This window comes from Chrysemys picta, chromosome 6 (genome assembly GCF_011386835.1).
Source record: "Chrysemys picta bellii isolate R12L10 chromosome 6, ASM1138683v2, whole genome shotgun sequence".
In the NCBI taxonomy this organism is placed as follows: Eukaryota; Metazoa; Chordata; order Testudines; family Emydidae; genus Chrysemys; species Chrysemys picta.
The window spans coordinates 53,068,471-53,087,636 of NC_088796.1; the positions used below are offsets into that span (position 1 = coordinate 53,068,471).

Sequence of the window (19,166 nt, forward strand, 5' to 3'; positions counted from 1 at the left end):
TCACTTCAGCTCCATCACAGGTTTCCTTTCAAAATGACTCTAGTGAATTAAATCAATAATTTTATTACCCTTTGAAACTGTAGCATACTGATAAACAACTCGGTTGTAAAAAATGAATGTCAGCTTGTACTGTCGTCACTTACAACCTGAATGGAAGGTCTTTCCAGATACAGTAGTTGTATTAATTGATATAACATATTTATGCCTTTGTGACAAAACCAGTACTTACCTACTCATTTTCCTCTAGCAACAATAGAGGTTAAATTCAAATGTCATTTCTCTGGTGTTCTTTCTTCCTAGAAAACATAGGAACCCAGTCATTTTTACAGCTGTCAATATCACATTTATATTTTCTTCTGGTACTTTGAACTGCCAGTTTCACTAAAGGGATCAAGTCTCAGTGTGTTCAGCAGAGGATATATGAAAAGCTTGTACAAGTGTTTGTTTTTAAATAAATGTATTAACTGGTAAAGCAACTTGACCTAAAACATAGGGTAAGTCTGAATATAGTTTTAAATATTGTGCTATGGTTTCCTTAAATAATAATAAAAAAAGGACAGCACACTTGATAGCTCAAATAGCTATTCACACAAATACTCAAAATTTTTTGTTTAAGTTTTTTTTACTTAAATGGGACAACTCATATGCTTAAGTTTAAACAATGCCAGGATGAGGACATGTCTGGCCGTCCAGATTCTAGGCCTCAGCAGCCCCTGCTCTTTGCTGCTGGAGATGCACAAAAGGACAGAAAACCAGCTTAATCCTTAGGTAGAGGAATATCCACATTGATTAGAGCCGTCAGCATGAGGAATGTCTTGTGGGAGGATCTCTGGCAGATAGAACAGCCTGTCAGAGGCTACTGAATTGTAAACCCTTATAGTTAGGAAGTTTTTCCTAATGTCTAACCTAAATATCCCTGGAATCAATTTAAGCCCTTTACTTCTTTGTTCTGTCCTCAGTGTTTAAGGAGCACACCCTCCTTATTATAATAACCTTTTATGTTCTTGAAGACTCATGTCCCCCCTCAGTCTTCTCTTTTCCAGAAACCAGTTTTTTTCAGTCATTCCAGTAGGTCATGTTTTCTAGACCATTAATCATTCTTGTTGCTGTCTTCTGGACTTTCATTAATTTGTCCACATCTTTCCCTCAGTGTGGTGCCCAGAATTAGACACAGTACTCCATTAGAGGCCTTATCAGTGCTGAGTAGAGGGAATAATTACTTCTCCTGCCTTGCTTACAACACTCCTCCTAATACATCCCAGAATGATGGGGTTTTTTTGCAGCAATATTACATGGTTTACTCATTTTAAGTTTGTGATACTCTATAGCCTCCAGCTCCTTTTCTGCAGTACTTCTTCCTAGGATGTCCTTTCCCATTTTCTATTTGTTTGATTGATTATTCCTTCCTAAGCGTAGTACTTTGCATTTGTCCTTAATGAATTCAGACCATTTCTCCAGTTTGTCAAGATCATTTTAAATTCTAATCCTGCCCTCCAAAATGCTACCAACCCATCCCAGATTGGTATGGTCCATAAACATTATAAGTATACTCTCTGTCATTATCCAAATACACACACATGGGTCTTTTGAAGTCAATGTAGCCATCTAAATTTACATTAGAGGAGATAGCTTTGTAGATATTATTTTTTCATGCTATCACAAAAACTTTATTTTGGTACAGTCTGAAAAATTCTCTACGGAGTTTGTGCATTAGACTTTAAAATAAATATATATAACCACCATCAGATGCTTTCTAACCCGTTTCCCCATTGCTTAATATGTGAACAGTGATTTGAAGCTGTAAAGCACTATATAAATGCAAAGTATCATTATTAGGAAAGATCTTTTCCCCAGTGTGTTAAAACTAAATACTGATCAACAACAAAAAGCTTTCTTTTGGGGTGATATGTGTAAAGAGTAAGAGGGGCTGGATAAGAGTAAGAGCGGACGGATAATGATTTTTCTGAAGTCATAATACACTTTTAAATAAATCAAACTGAAAAATGAATTATAACTTTTAAAACTATTGCAATGTTTGTATGGAAAAACAAAAAAAAATAACTTTATAAATTAGTACATAGGAGATTTGGAAAGCCTGTTTAGGTTTATTTAGTCCCTCTGCCTACTGCAGCCCAAAACAAAATACAGAGATGTGCACAGAATCTTCATTATTTCTTCTAAGCAAAACCATAGTAATGCCTTAAATTTGCATAATCCATGACGTCTGTTGGCAGATTATCCTATTGTTTTAGTGACCTTGGGTTATTTCCTACAGTTCTAAAAGTTATAATATTTTGAGGAAGTGAATGTCTGTGGGGACTGGTAATAGGATGCAAAGTACTTTATTTCTAAATAGCTGGCCTTTAACAGTTTATAGTATATGAAGTGAGTGGAGGTAACTGTCGAACTATCCACGTGTCTCCATCACAAAACTGCTATAAACAACTGATATGTTTGATCTCTTTGCTGAGACTGACACTGGGAGTATGTCTACACTGCAGCTGGGAGTGAGTCTCCCAGTCCAAGTAGACAATCTTAAAATAGCAACATGGATGTTGTGACTCAGACTGGAGTTTAGGCTCTCAAGTGTAGGGGGTCAGAGCCTGAGGTCCAGCCTGGTCTGCAACACCCACACCACTATTTTTAAGCACAGTAACCAGAGTCTACCTATGTGGGGCAGGAGGCTCACTCCTAGCTGCAGTGTACCCATGCCATGGCATGTCAGATACTGAATTAGAGCTGTTCAAACAATACATTTTTGCATTCACTGACCAAACTGATAAACTATAAAATAAATAAATAAATTTCAGATCAACCGGTAATGAAATGTTTCAGTTTTCCCGGTGAAATAAAAAATAAATAAGTTTTGGGTCAAACAAAACCACTTCTAGAACCTATTGCTGGATCAGGGCTCAGACTTCAAAGTTTGCTGCTCTGTAATATACATAGAGTGAAATCTTGAGGTCAATGGGAAAATGCCTGATAGTATGTGCTACTTTAGTCTACCAGGAGAAGGCATAATACCACCTAACAGTTGGAAGCTGTCGTTATACATATTCAGATGGGAAATAAAGTGAAAATTTTTAAGTGTGGGTAATTAATCTTTAAAACAGCTCATCTAGGGATGCAATGGAGTCTCTATCACTTTAAATCTTTAAATTAAGAAATGATGGCCTTCTGAATAGGTATTCTATAGCTCAACCAAAATAATGGGCTTGATGCAGAGATTACTTGGTGAGGGTTTTTGGCCTGTGTTTTGCAGGATATAGACTAGATGATCATAATGGTGCCTTCTGGCTTTAGAATCTGTGAAAATTAATTTAATAAAATAGTCAAACAGTAAATTAGACCAAAAACACTTACTGGTAATATTTGTTTCCAATCTGACTTTCATGACTATCAAAAAATGATTTTTTTTCTAATGTAACTGCTGTTAGCACACTATATTTCCCTTTTTCATGGTACAGCTCCATTCACCTGCCACAATTATTTAAGATGTCTCTTAAGTAGAGTGGATCAGAAAAATTGTGACAAAACATTTGTCCAAATTTGCCAATTCATCAACATTGAAATGTTCTCCAGGATCATGTCAATTTGACAAAATTCCACTAGAAACTAGACAGGGTTGGCAGGTTTCTATCAGAAACCTGCTTGGTTTCCTCCCAGGTCACCTGTCTTTGGCAGCTTGCCTGATGAGTTGCTGGGGAACAGGGAGACTGAAAGCCCTGGCTCTGCAGTGCTCATGCTTGTAGCTCTAGTGCAGCCTGGGCTCCCTGACTCCCAGCAACCACCATACAGACTGTCATGGGGCTAGAATACACCATGTGACAGTCTGTCAGGGCAGCTGTTTTGTCAAGAATTCTGAGGTTTTGTTCTGAATTTGAATAAAATCTAATTTTGAAACACTGCACGAAACTGAATTACTGTTCTCCACTCAACTCTACTTTTAAATGTGTGTAATTATATTCTGGCAAACAAACTTTACATGCATGGAATGTGCCTAGAGTTTGGATAGATGCAGCTGAAAGAAGTTTGAATGTACATTTGTATTTATTGTCTAGAGGGTACTTCTGCCTTTTTTATAATCAAGGTAGAGTCTGTTAATGTTATCATCACTTACTATTTGTACTGCAGCTGTGCCTGAGGTCCCCATTATGCCAGATGGTCCCTGCCCTGCTGAGCTTTGATTACACTAGTGAATCAGCAGTAATGGATTGACCCTGCTCCCTTAAAATCAATAGACATTTTCCATTGACTTGGATCAAGTCAGAATCAAGCCCTAATTAACCTGAAACTACTTCTTCCAGCATTTGCCAACAGGCTAGCAACAGTAATAGACTCTGGCCTCTGTTATAGTATCACCACGGAAAAGTAAGATTTTTCTGAAGTGCTCAGGGCAGGCCTTTAAAAATCACTTAATGTTGTTCTAGTAGGTCAGACTGTAATAAAAATAGATCAAAACCTATTTTGTTTTCTGTGTTACTTACCTATTATCAGTAATATCACAAAGACAACTAATCATCATATGTATAATCCTTACTTCTCTCAAGTAATGGATGGCTATCTTACTATTTTTCCTACTACACAGAGCATTGAGATCATATTTGAGATACAACATGCAACAATCTGAATATTTACATGAATGTAGGAAAGTTAAAAGAAAAAAGTCAACACTCAAGCAAACACTGTGGGAAGCTTTTCCCCCCTAAATCATGCATTTTCATTACAAATCAAGCACATATGTAGAGTAAAGAATAAAAAATAAAATTGGCCATATACATATATGGAAACAGTATAAGAAGTTCTAAAATATATATATTTAAGAATATCATATACTATTATTTTTAATACTTCTAACAGGTAAATATGAAGTAGCTGTTCTTAGAGAACTCAGCACAATAAATTGAATGTAAATTGATATTGCAGGAAAGCAAGGAAAAATCAATTTACATTCATCCTATTTAAAATTGTTAAGAAGTCCAAAAGAAATCAATTGTGGGATGTACATACTTTAAATGTCAGCAAATGTGAAATGCAATGAATTTGATAACATTAGAAAAGTCAGCATTTATACATCAGTTATGTAAGAGCAACGCCTACTAGACTCACTACAGTTAATAGTCTGTCAGCATTTCTACTAGAAACAGATTTTCACATCCCATACAAGATCTGCTTGGTTTCTGGATTTTAAACAAATTTTGAAAGCAGTTTTCAATTTGCAGGGCCACAGAAGAAGTTAATTGAGTTAATATGCTTTTAAATTTCTTTAGTTAAAACCGAATTGTTCCCTCTTTAAAAATTAACGTTAGCACTTAGCCAGTGATGTGGACTAATCACTTTTGTCATTTAAAAAAAATAGACAGTTGAGCTGCTGTAATAAAAAAAAACAACAACCCCCCCCCCCAACCATGAATTTGGTATTATGGATCCATAAATCATAGTTAATGGTATAGACACAGAATCATAGACATGTAGGGCTAGAATAGACCTCACAAGGTCATCTAGTCCAGTCCTCTGCACTAAGGCAGGACCAACTAAACCTAAACCATCCCTGATAGGTGTTTGTCTAACCTGTTCTTAAAAACCTCCAAAGACAGGGACTCCACAACCTTACTTGGGGTACGTCTATACTACCCGCCGGATCAGCGGGGATAAATCGATCCCCGAATCGACGCCTGTACTCCACCTCAGCAGGTGGAGTAAGCGGAGTTGACAGGAGAGCCGCGGTGGTCGACTCGCTGCCGTGAGGATGGCCAGGCAAGTCAAACTAAGATACTTCGACTTCAGCTATGCCAATCTTAGTTCGAACCACCCCCCCCCCCCCCGCTAGTGGAGCCCAGGCCTTGGAAGCCCATTCTAGTGCATGGAGAACAATTGATCACACTTCTCTTTACCACAGCCCTTAACATATTTGAAGAACGTTATTAGGTTCTACATCTCAATTGTCTTTTCTTCTCAATCAAGTTTATTTTAAACATGCCCAGTTTTTTAACTTTCCCTCATAGGTTAGGTTTTCTAATCCTTTTATCATTTTTGTAGCTCTCCTCTTGACTCTCTCCAGTTTGTCCACCTCTTTCCTATATTGCTGTGCCCAAAACTGAGCACAATACTCCAGCTAAGGCCTTACCAGTGCCTAGTAAAGAGGGACAATTATCTTCTATCTTACATAAGACACTCCCATGAATACACCCATAATAATAATAGCCTTTTTTTGCAATTGCTTCCCATTATTGACTCATTTCTATTTGTGATCCTCTATAATAACCCCCAGCTCCTTTTCAGCAGTACTACCCCACCTAACCAGTATTCCCCATTTTGTGGTTACACATTTGATTTTTTTCCTTCCTAAATTCAGTGCTTTGCATGTCTTTATTGAGTTTCATCTGATTGATTTCAGTCCAATTCTCCAACGTGTCAAGGTCATTTTAAATTCTAATCCTTTCCTACAAACTGCTTGCAACACCTCCCAGCTTGGTGTCATCTACAAATTTTATAAGCTTATGACCTCATTAACATCTATAACGCGTTCTTCAAGCCCTTTCAAAATATAGCTGCTAAAATCTGCTTCTTTGCCTATTTTTTCCTCAGCACATAATGCCCTCTCCCACCCCCATCACTCCATTGGCTCCCTCATGTACAACTCCTGGGGGAATTCTGTACCACTGCGTACTCGCAGAATTCACGTGGCCCACATATATATATATATTTGTCAGCAGAAAATACAGTCTGCAGGAGAGGTTCTGCAGTTATGCCTTTTGCCCACCAGGGTCTGCTGTGGTGCCAGAACAGAGGTAGCCAGCTCACCACTCACTAGCCATAGCTGTCAGCACCTGATAGGAAGATTGCAGAGGCTGCATTCCTCACAGCACCCTGCCTGTGGGGCCAGGTGAGGTGGCACAGGATACGTATGGAGGGACAGACAGAGTGGGGCACATGAGGCTGCTGGGAAGGTTCAGAAGGGCTAGTGGGGGTTGGGGGGGAAGACTGGAGCAGGGGCTGAATGGAAGTGGTGATGTGGGGACACCTGGGGATAGAAGGCTAGGGAGTGCAGGGGACGGGGAATAAGGATGCAGGGATGGACTGTGTGGGGGTAGGGCTGAGTGGAGGTGCAGGAACACATGGGGGTGCAGAGACATATGGGGATGGGAAGTAGGGGTGGCTGAGTGGGAGTTCAGGGACACTAGAGTGGTGCAGAGCCACATGGGGATGGGGGTGGCTGAGTGTGGGTTCACAGACACATAGGGACTGGAGAAGGGGGTGCAGGGGGATGAGGGTGCAGGGACACTGGGGATGGGGGGGAGGAGAGGTGGATGAGTGGGGGTGCAGAGCCACATGGGGATTGGAGGCAGGGCCACATAGGGATGGGGGAAGAAGGGTGGCTGAATGGGGGAGCAGGGATACATGGGGACGGGGCAGATGTGCCTGACTGATTAGGAGAGGCTAGAGATCAGCCAGGGTCTGCATACGGGAGGCTCCCCAACTCACTAGCAATCCCTCCTCCCTCCAAAAAGCAATGGTTCCATACTTATTCCACAATTGACAACCCTCCAGGTTCACTCCTGGACTCCTTCCGAGCAATTACTTCCCTCTCCCTTAGCTATTCTATTACCCCTGACTCCCCCAAGCCTTAGCACTGCTTCTGAGGGGTGCAGGAAATACAGTTCCATATTGTAATTTAAATGGATTATTATTCAACATTCTGTATTAATATGCTTAGTAAGGGATCTATTTGTTAAAAAAAAAAATCCTGACTTTTTTGTTACAGACATACTTGCGGACAGGTATTTTGAAATAAATGACCAAAATAATTGAAACTGGTGTGATTATATTGTATTATTTTGACAAATAAAACATTCAGATTTTTTTTTTTTTGGCACAGAATTCCCTCAGGAGTAATACAAGCTTTTAGTCTTTCCTTTAAGGCTCTCTAATACTCTTCCCTATTAGCTGCTTTTCTAACTTACTGAACTGCCTATGCTGCAAAAGGTGCCAATCTTAAATACCTATCTGTCTGGTTCAGTCACAAGCACCTTCATGCTATCTTGCATACTGCCCTTGCCCCCACCTCTTATACATGAAACATCCTCTCTGCACTACTCTGAAAGACCACCACCACCATGTGTTCTTTTAAATCCTTTCTTGAGATCCACCTCTACTGTAATGCCTACAAGAAATGATAAAGGGTAGATAGAGGGCCAATGGAGATTGCTGGTAAACTGACCTTGGGCAAATGTCAGACTGAAATAAGAGCTTTATGCCACTGAAAATGGGAGACGCCAAAGAATTCTAAAAAACTTTACAAAAAATACAAGCTGGTACTTGCAATCACTCTTTCCTTCCCCCATAATCAAGATTCCCACTAAACCTATAAAGTGTAAGAACACTGAGCCAAGAAAGGAGGTAAATTAAAGTGCCAAGGACCCCCTCAGAGAGCACTAGTAGCAGGACACCTCTTTTGATATAATTTTGCGCTATGTGAAGCCTTATTATGAGCTGAATTACAACTGATGTAACAACGAACCCTTCACTTAAGACAATTGTTTTACAACTAAGGAGCCACATCTAAAACAAGCCCTAGTGCTTGGAAACTAGTACCATAAAAATGTAGGTTTCCACTGGGTATTGTGACCAGGTGTGTGGCTGTAAAAAAACAAACAGAACAGCAACTGAGGACATGTCTACACTACTCAGTTTTGTCAACAAAAGTCAGCCTTTGTTTACAAAACAGTAGAGATGTACACACTGCAATACTCCTCCTGCTGATTTAATTCTTCTGCTATGCCAACATAATAAAACCATCTGGATGAGTGGCATAGAGCTTTTTGCAATGTAGTTAGAGTGACATAGTGTCAGTGTAGACACTGAGTTGCTTATGTCATTCTAAGAGGCCTCTAGGAGACGTCCCACAATGTCCATCATAACTACTCTGGTCACTAGTTTGAACTCCGCTGTCCTGCACCCAGTTACACAGGCATGCACCCCCACTCCTTTGAAAGGCCTGAGAATGTTTTGAAAGTCCATTTCCTGTTTGCTCGGCCTGGAGAGCTCACATTGCATCTTCCCAACTGACCATGCTGGCTCCCCACAGCAAACGTGCTCCCACCAGGAGTACACTGGAATTGTGGGAAGAGGAGACTGCAGTCACAACTCCGCTCCAGCCGTAGGAACTATCTATGGGCAGATTGCTTATGGCATGAAGGAGAAGGGGCACAAAAGAGAGAGACAGCAGTGCTAGGCTAAGATCAAGGAGCTGAGGCAGGTATACCAGAAGGCAAGGGAAGACAATTGTCAGTCTGGTGCATCACCAAAGACATGCCACTTCTACAAAGAGCTGCACGCCCTCTTCGATGGCTACCCCACCTCCACTGCCAAGACCCATCTGATGGGTTTGGCCACAGAGACCCCCTTGGGACTGTCACCTGATGTGCTGAGACTACCTCTGAGCCCGTTTTCTCTGCCAGTTTGGGCCTCCAGCACCCTGCCTTGTTGAGCCAGACACGCAAGCCTGTTGCAACACAGATGTTATTCCAGGTACAATCCTTTTCAGACCAACTTTGTAGTTTATGGCCTGGGTCCAGCAAACACTCACACACCCCATAGTTAGAATCCTTTGTTCCACTTTCTTTCAGGCATCTCTTTGGGGTGGAGAGGCCATCTCTTGAGCCAGCTGAAGACAAAATGGAGAGGCTTCCAAGGCCTTTTATATTCTCTCTCTGTTGGTGGAAACCTCTTTGTTCTTCTGTGAAAAAATCACAGCAACAAGATGCAGTTTGTAGCCACCTGGGCAAGTCACATATCCATGAATGATCCAGCTTTTTACAGGCTGACACCATTGTTTGCATGTTAGTTTGAATTTTCCCAGGAAAGCTCAGATGTGGATTGGCATCTCCCAAAGTCCATTCCTAGTTAAGTACTCCCAATTACTTGAATAGCCCCTTCACAATATGTTGTCCAAACCTCCCTTATGTGTTCCTACAGCAAACACCTCAAATACAAGCATAGAGACAACATTCATAACTTCAGATATAAAAATGATACAGGCATACAGATAGGAGGAATATATTCAGTAGATCATAACCTTTGCAAAGATGTATCACATGGCATATCTAACCTAAAGCATATTCCTGTTATATTTACACTTATAAGCATATTTCCATAAACATATAGAATGCAATGTCACAACCCCCATAGTTACTTTGGAGGGGCTGGAGGAAGCAGCCAGCACAGTGAACCCCAAGGACAAAGTGGTGCATGAGGAAGTGGAGTTGAAGAATGGAAGGAAAGAAGCAACAGGGACATCCATTGGCATGGTAAGCCAGCACCTCTTGAACTCCAGACGAGTCTAGCCGCTCCCAGTCCTCCAGCTCTGCCACACCCAATGCAGGAGCGGGGAGCTCCAATAAGTATTCATTGTGCTTTGATACTGCAAGGAGACATGAGGTAGAGCTCTCCTCTTTTTGTTGTTGTTCCAGGAGTGGAGAGAGAGAGAAATAACTAACACTAGCACCGTTTGCATATGTTTCCCATTCCTCTGTGCAAGCTAGGCTAAGGGGGCACTGCGGAAAAGCTTGTTGATGCACACTGGGATGTCCCAGGTATCCTCCATAGAGATCTCTAGGAAACTTTCTTGGAGCTGGAGGTACTCAGCAATCCTCTGCCCAAGGTTCCTTGGGAGGGCAGCCTTGTTTCTTGCCCCCAGTAGGAAACTTTGCCAGGCCAATCGGTAATTACCTCTGCAGGCACCAAAGCAGCACACACGTGACCATCACAGACCCGGTCTGTAGACATATGCATGCAGAAGCTGCACCCTTGCAGCCTCACTTACCCTCAGGAGCAAGATATCTGCAGCTATCACCCCCTAGCTGTGGAAAATGGTGCCAGCATTCAGAATAGTGGCCCAAAGCACTTGTCTTGATACGCCTGTGAACCCCTCCTTCCAGTTTGTCCCATCTTGCCCCTTCCCCTCGCCCCCAGGCCCAACTCACCTGGGTTAGGGCTCTTGCTGCACTGTGTGTCTGTCAAGGGAAAGTGAGACAGTGATGTATCTAATTTGTATAATCAGGTCTGTGAATTCACTCAGTGTAGTACTTCTGTTTATTGTTTCTTCAGCTTCTGCAGATGTGCCCGGGGGTGGGAGGGGTCCTCCTGCACACTGGCTGAGCTGCTCTGAGTGATAAAGAGATGAAGCGGGAGGAGTAAGGAAGACATTCAGGGAGGTGTTGCATTCTTCTAATGCAGCCAATAGTGAGCAGAGAGCGTGGAGAGAGACTATAAATGAAAGACTGAGAACGGAGAGCCGGGCGAGGAAACAGGGGCAGGAGCAGAGGATACAGGGGGAAGAACGAAGACATGAGGAGGTCCCTGATTGAGCTGCAGGTGGAACACATGCCTAGTCGCCTCCCCCTGCAGCCCGTACAGAACTGCCTTCCATGCCCTCTCCAAACTCTCCTGCCCCATTCCTCACATGTTCCCAGGCCATCCCAGTACTCCATGCACTCCACCCCTAAGGACATGTTTCAGAATGACAGCTGGAGATGCACCCAGCTGTGGGAGCCTCATTTCAGGAACTGCTTATTTTATTTAGAAAATAAAAATGTTCATATTGCTGATGAATGAAAATGTACTTACAGAAAGAAAATGAATCTTTGTCTACAAATCACGGTGGTTGCTGCTGAAATTCACACACAGGGGCAATCAGTGCATTAGCAGAATACAGTGAACGCACCCACAGCCCTCCTTACAAGGGTCATACTGTGGTTCAAGAAAGCAATGCCTGGCTCAAAACACTACAGAATGAGCCCCAGTAATGTGTCTTTGTCAAAATGCTCCTTCAAAAGTCTCCCTGCTTCAAATAGCCCCGCTGAGCCCCTCTATCAGCCCTGGTAGCTCACTGCTCAAAAGCAGCCACCAGCCAACCACCCCTGGGGAAACTTTTCCCCTTTAGTTTCACAAATGTTATGCAAAGCAGAGCAGGCTGTGATGACCATGGGAATATTTTCCTCATTGAGATCAAACCTACCAAAAAGGCAGCTCCAGTGACTCTTTAATCTGCCTAAGGCACATTCAAGCTTCATTCTGCACCTGCTGAACCTGCTGCTATTATAGTTTCCAGTGTAAGGGTTCATGAGCCACAGGAACAAGGGGTAGGTTGGGTCTCCCACAATCACTAAGGGCAGTTGCACATCCCCATTGGAATCTTCTGCTCTGGAAAGAAAGTCCCTGCATGCAGCTTTCTATACAGGCCCATGTTCTTAAAGATGTGTGTATCATGCACCTTCCCTGACCACCCCACGTTAATGTCAGTGAAATGACCCCAGTGAGCCTCCAAGGCTTATGATACCATAGAAAAGTAGCCCTTTCTGTTGATATACACTGTTGCAAGGTGGGCTGGGGGCAAAAATTGGGATATGCGTGCCATCTATTGCCTGGCTACAATCAGGGAATCCCATTGCTGCAAAGCCATCCACTATTTCCTGCGTATTTCCCCAGAGGCACAGTCCTTCATAGCAGGAGGTGATTAATGGCCCTGCACACTTGCATGACTGCAGACTCCATGGTGGACTTCCAACTCCAAATTGATTTCCGACTGATGGGTAGTCGTCTGGAGTTGCCAGCTTCCACACAGTGATTGCCATTCACTTCTCCACTATGAGGGCAGTTCTCAGTTTGATATCCCTGTGCCGAATGGCAGGGACAAGCACCACACACAGTTCAAGGTGGCTTTGTGCATCCAAAAGTTTTGCAGCCACTGCTTGTCATCCCATACCTGCATCACGATGTGATCCCATCACTCAATGCTTGCTTCCCCGAGGCCAGTACTGTCAGTCCACCACGTGCAGCTGTTCCATGAATGCCAAAACCAATCTTAAAGTGTTTCTTTCATACGCCATGCAGACACCATGGTGTCATTATCATATTCATAGCTCATGAAATACTAGAGGATCAGCTGCACTGTGTTCATAACGCTCATAAGACTAGAGAGCAGTGCAGGATCCATGCTTTCAGACTGACACCAGGCACACAGTTTACAGGTGCTGTTGAAAAGTGGCACAAAATGTGGTTGGAAGCTCATAGAATGATGGGATGGAGAAAACTGAATCATGGGACAGTGAGTAGTACCACATATCATGCACTGCAATAAACTAGAAGTGAAAAGGCATAGATTCATACTGTGTAAGGTTCAAAGGGATGATTAGATCACCTAGTCTGACCTCCTGTATTTCATAGGCCAATACATTTGATCCAGTTACCCTTATAATGAGCCCAGAAACATGTTTGACTTTATCATCACTTCCTTGAAAGAGATTGAAAATCCACAACTTCCTTTAATAGTTTGTTGTAATAGTTAATCACCATCACTATTAAAAATGCACTTTAATTTCTACTTTGAATTTGTTTGGCCTCAGCTTCCAGGCACTGGTTCTTGTTATGGCTTTGCTGGTAGATTAGCACCACTTTTGTACCTGGTACTTTCTCCACATGAAAATGCTTAGACAGTAGATACTTACCAAGTCACCTCTCAGTTTTCTGGATGATAAACTAAACAAATTGAGCTCTAAGTCCCAGCATAAGGCATTTTCACCAACTCTTGAATCATTTGTGTGACTCTGCTGCACACTCAGTTTTTTCAATATCCTTTTAAAAATGTAGACAACAGAACTGTATGCAGTATTCTGCTACTGGTCTCACCAATGCCCTACACAAGGGTAAACACACCTCCTAACTCTTACTCATTCCCCTGTTTATATATCCCCAAATCACATTAGCACTTTTTGCCACAGCATTGCATTAGCAGCTGATGTTCCATTCTGTCCTTGATGACCCCCTAAATCCTTTTTAGAAATCGCTGCTTTCCAGGATACAGTTCCCCCACAGCCGTCTTGATTTCAGTCAGCCAGGCATCTGATCCACACAGGCCAGCATTCCTTATTTTTCAATATCAGCTGTAATTTGGCTGTATTAAAAATGCATTTTGTTGAATGGAATCTACTTATCAATCAATCCAGACTCAGCGATAATAATTTGCATCTCAAACACCAGCAAACTTCTGGCCAGGTCTCTTAGTAATGCGTCTCAGCATCTGCTGAATGAAAAACTAAGAGCAGGTGTGAATCATCTAGTTATTAAGAGAGAAGGTTGTGAATTTTCCATCAGAAAATGCCCTTTTAACAAAGTTGAAATATCCTGTAGGAAAAGATCAATTTTACTGGGGAAAAAAAATGTGATTGTCACAAAAATTAAAGTGATGGCTCCCTTCCTGAAAAACTTGTGTCATTTTCACTTTGTGGTAGAAACAAAATTAACATGAGCCTTCCAGTTGGGCAGGGCCGGCTCCTGAGTTTTGGCCGCCCCAAGCAGCCAAACAAACAAAAACAGCCGCAATCACGATCTGCTGCGGCAATTCGGTGGGAGATCCTTCGCTCGAGCGAGAGACCGTCCGCCGAATTGCCACTGAACAGCTTGACGTGCTGCCCCTCTCCGACGTGGCCGCCCCAAGCACCTGCTTGGTAAGCTGGTGCCTGGAGCTGGCCCCGCAGATGGGTGGCTGATACATTGAAAAATTCCCTTTCAAGTTCTTTAATGAAACTTTTCTTGAAATCCCTTCTTGTGAATAAATTTCAATTTAAAAAAACTGCAGAAGTTTTTGCAGGAAGGATTTTCCACTTTCTGGCTAGCTCTGCTTACAAATATGAGAAGCAAATAGTAGGAACCTTCTCTCGATCAATGGAGATAGATGTACTCAGCTAATTCCTCTGGTTCCTTCTCCCAAACCACAGATACCAGCACCTTCAGTCTCAAGTACAAGTAGTTAGTTTTCATTCACTCTCCACTTTTGTAGAGCAAAATGGCATCCTCTGTACAGCATGCACTGTACAGGCAGGGTAGGGTGACCAGATGAGGGGAAGAAAATATCAGGACACATGGGGGGAGGATGCCTGCTGGCAGAGCAACCCCCTTCCCCCAAAAAACCAAACCAAACCACAGTACTGCCGGCGGATATCGGGACAAAATGCGTCCCGACCAAAGATCGGTCGGGACATGGGACAGACACCAAAATATCAGGAAGGTCCCGATTTTATTGGGACATCTGTCAACAATCTGAGTTTCTTGAATAAAATTTTAAAAATATAATGGCGACTAAGCAGTCTGAGGCTTCTAATCAAAACCCCAAACCATATTTGACTGTTTAGTGTTGTACAATGACAGGGTCATGTTTGGCCCACTTATTTCACTGAAATTAATACAAATCCTTGGGGGTGGCGGACTCTTCCCCAGTGTAATTAATGTGGATTGTAAACACCCTGTCTCAATTTTTGTGGTATGCGTTTGAGATAATGCATAAGCTGTGACAATCTTTTTAAAGACAAATGATCTCATTCTCAGATAGTGTAATTCAACACAGCTCCAGTGACATCAGTCAAATGAATTAATCAAGTGAACCCTGAACAACTTTGTGTTGTTAGTGTCCTGAAAAAAATAAAGTTTCCACACTGGAAGACAGAAAAGTAACTTCAGAGAGTGAAGATGTATGCCACTAAAGCAGTATAATTGAGCATGTGGAATCTCACTTACCACACAAAAGGATGAATGTTTCTATGCTCATAAGGTGAAACACAAGGCTTGAATATCTATACCCCCCCCGAAGGCCAGGTTCTTACCTGAGGCCTTGTCTACACAACTATGGTAAGTCAACCTAACTTACGCTCCTCCAGCTATGTGACTAACGTAACGGAGTCGACATACCTTAGGTTGACTTACTGCGGTGTCTACACCACCCTGTAGAGACGAGACACACACACTCACAGCGACTTACCTTACTCGTCACTCCGGTGGAGTGGCATTTAGCTTTGGGTAACTGTAGACATGGCCTCAGTGTTATACATACATTGGACATGCAGGAAGGCAAGAGAATTTACTAACTATAGAATCATAGAAATGTAGGATTAAGGGACCTAAAGAGGTCATCTAGTCCACCCCCACCTCCACCCATGCTATGGCAGGATTAAGTATTACCAGGTCACATAACTCATGAATTCTACATAGCCAATTCTTTGAGAAGGGCAGTACACACACCCATCAGCATCTCTTATACTTGTACATTCTCCCCTGTATAATCCATTCTTAATAGGAGGTGGAATAATTTAAGTGAGTCTGTACAGAATGACCTTCCCAGGATCATTATTAGATATACATTAGCTATTTCAGACCTTTCTTGATCATTTTCTATCCCTCAAATATAGTCAGGACTGAGTCAGAAATATATCTACATGTAGAGACGTGTATGTTTGTTCATGCACGCTAGACAGACATAATTTAGATAGATGGAGGATGGTCCAATGGTGCTAGCATGGCACTTTGGAGGCCCAGGTTCAGCTCCCTGCTGTCACAGTCTTCCTGTGATACCTTGGACAAACCATTTCATATCTCTAAGCTCCCCATCTGCCAAATGAGGATAACAAAAATTTCCTGTCCTAGAGGGGTTACAAGGATAAATACATTAAAGTTTGTGTGATGTTCAGATACTACAGTGATGGAGGCCAATAGGGTACCTAACATATGAAACAGTGGGAGAAATTCTGTATCCTTATGATACACCAGAGGTGGACAAACTATGGCCCATGGAACCCTCCTGCCCAGCTTAGGGCAATGCTCTGGGCAGCAGGCTGCAATCTCCTGGGCAGCACAGCTGCAGAGCCAGGGCCTGACCCAATGCTCTGTGCTGCATGGCTAGTTGCAGCCAGGCGGCGCGGCTGCCTGTCCTGGTGCAGCTGCACTGCCAGCCACTGGTGCTCCAGGGTGCACGGTAAGGGGGCAGGGAGTGGAGGTTGGATAGAGGGAAGGGGAGTTCACAGTAATGGTCTGGGGGTGGATAGGGGTCAGGGCAGTCAGAGGGTGGGGTAACAGGGGGGTTGAATGGGGGCAGGAGTCCTGGGGGGGCAGTCAGGAAGGAGAGGGGAGGTTGGATGGGGGTGGCGGGGGACAGGGAGCAGGGGGGTGGTGGATGTGGCAGGGATCCCAGGGGGGCAGTCAAGAAGAATGGCAGGTTGGATGGGACAGTTCAGAACAGAGGATCTGGGGGCAGTAAGGGGACAGAGCAGGGGGTGAATGGGGCAGGAGTCCCAGGGGGGCCATCAGGGGACAAGAAGCGGGTGGGGGAGGTTCAGATAGGGGGCAGGGGCCAGGCATGGCTGTTTGGGGAGGCACAGCCTCCCCAAACCGGCCCTCCATACAATTTGGGAAACCCGATGCAGCCCTCAGGCCAAAAAGTTTGCCTGTCCCTGTGATACATGGTGGGAGAAGGTGGGGGGGAACCACACACAACACACCACACAGAAAAGAAAGTAAAACTGATGGGATAATAGTTCTCAGCCCAGCCAATTCCACAACTAAAATAAAGCAATAATTAAAAAAAAAATTAATGAAAGCTTATAATTACTGAAAAAGTACTTTTCCAACTGGATAATTCCTAGTATTTGAAATCCATTGGAAGAATATGCAATCTTTTCATGTAATTTAGGAGCTTCTTCAGGGAAATGAAAGTTTTCTAATTCTCATGGCTGCATAAGGTGAATAATCACATAGGGGCTGTAGACCTCTATTAACTCTCAACTAAAGACCCTGATAGGACATAAGCAAAGAAGGTAAATATCATTTACCATCTCACTTCTGGCTGTTCTTGATAAGAGAAAAGCAAACAAAGTTTATTTAATGATTATTGTGAAATAAGGGCAATATGATTTTGATTACTTTTCATATTATAGCATACAAGAATATTTAAATAGCCCCACCATGAAATGTGGAAGAGTTCTGATTTTCATGGTATTGAATAAAGAGGACTTCACCAAAAACAGGTACAGTTTTACCTGGCAGTAAGCCTAGTTTTATTTGATAAAAAAGAATGTACCTGAATGAAACATTAAGAATTAGTTTGTTTTCAAGTTTGTAACAAAATGTGAAAGTTACTACAGTAATTAGTTTTGCATTTTGTGATGAGTATTTCACCCACCTCTCGTAGATTCTTGCAGCAATTAGAGATGTTATATAGTCAACTCTATATAACATACTAGTCCAAATATTGTTAGGATTTATACTAGATGCTCATTATTTTAGTCTTTTCTAGAAGATCTGTGAATGTGGCAAGTATAGAGGGCCAAATACAATGCTAGTTTAAAACAATGGGATTATTCCTAGACACTTTAATGGGACTACTCAAAGCTAGACGTGTCTGGAGAACTGCTCCAAGGCCCATTGAAGTCAGTGGGTATTCTCACATGCTTAAGTACTTTGCTGCATCAGTAGCTCAGTCATAAAGCTTCTCAAAATGATGCACCTGTAACAACCTATCTTTACAGCATATGCTGTAAAGATTAGGAGAAGCCATTAAATAGTCAAACAATGGAAAACTGAAGAAAAATGGTCATGGACAAAATCTTAAGGGACAAGCTGAGGGTGGCCTGTAAACTGATGCGTGCCCTGATTAATCCTGATTTGCAAAACTCTGCCTCTCGTTACACTGCATGTTAAGATTCTTCAGTGTGGATAGAATGATTGAGGCTGAACTTTGCCAGAATATGCAATTTTTTCAGAATAGTAATCCTAAGAACTCCTGTTGTTGAAGATGCTCCCTCTTCCAGTGCTTCATCCTGTCAGGAGGTCTATGGGCCATGTAGCAAAGCTTGCATTTTCAGCTTGTTAAAGACCACATTGAGCTAAGTTTTGGAACTCTGAAATTTGAGCAGAACAGCCTGGGTTACAAAAAGCACGGGGGAGCTTCTCAGACTACCTTCCAACAAATATTGACTGTCTTTCTGTAAATCGTTTTGGGCTTTTCCCATGGCTGTGCCATGCACAGGTTGTGTACTGCTGGCTTTTTGAATAAGTAGCTGAAGTTTCTGTGGGAAATATGAAACTGTACCACTACACTAAACTGTGCTCTTTTGCTTCTTATTGAAGATTTACCACCACCTTAATACAATAGCTTTTAATATTGAAAATATTTGTTTAGAGAATAAACACACTACCCTAAAGTTTAAATCTCAGATGAAGCTATTTTGAGCACATTTCATTATTGTCCCTCTCTGGCCTCTGTTTGGGAGTGGAACAGTTAAAATGCCCAACTACTTACTGCAAAAGAGTCTGTCCTTATGGCATTTTGAGACCATCAG

The 19,166-nt window shown here is 42.5% G+C and overlaps 1 long non-coding RNA gene across 1 annotated transcript in view; it reads right to left on the reverse strand.

Moving 5' to 3' along the window:
- Positions 1-227: 227 nt before the first annotated feature.
- The window catches only part of LOC135972465 (uncharacterized), a 28,750-nt gene continuing 9,811 nt past the window's right edge, over positions 228-19,166 (reverse strand). Inside the window, exon 3 of the long non-coding RNA XR_010588923.1 lies at positions 228-296. This is a non-coding gene — a long non-coding RNA (uncharacterized LOC135972465). The remainder of the gene's footprint in view (positions 297-19,166) is intronic.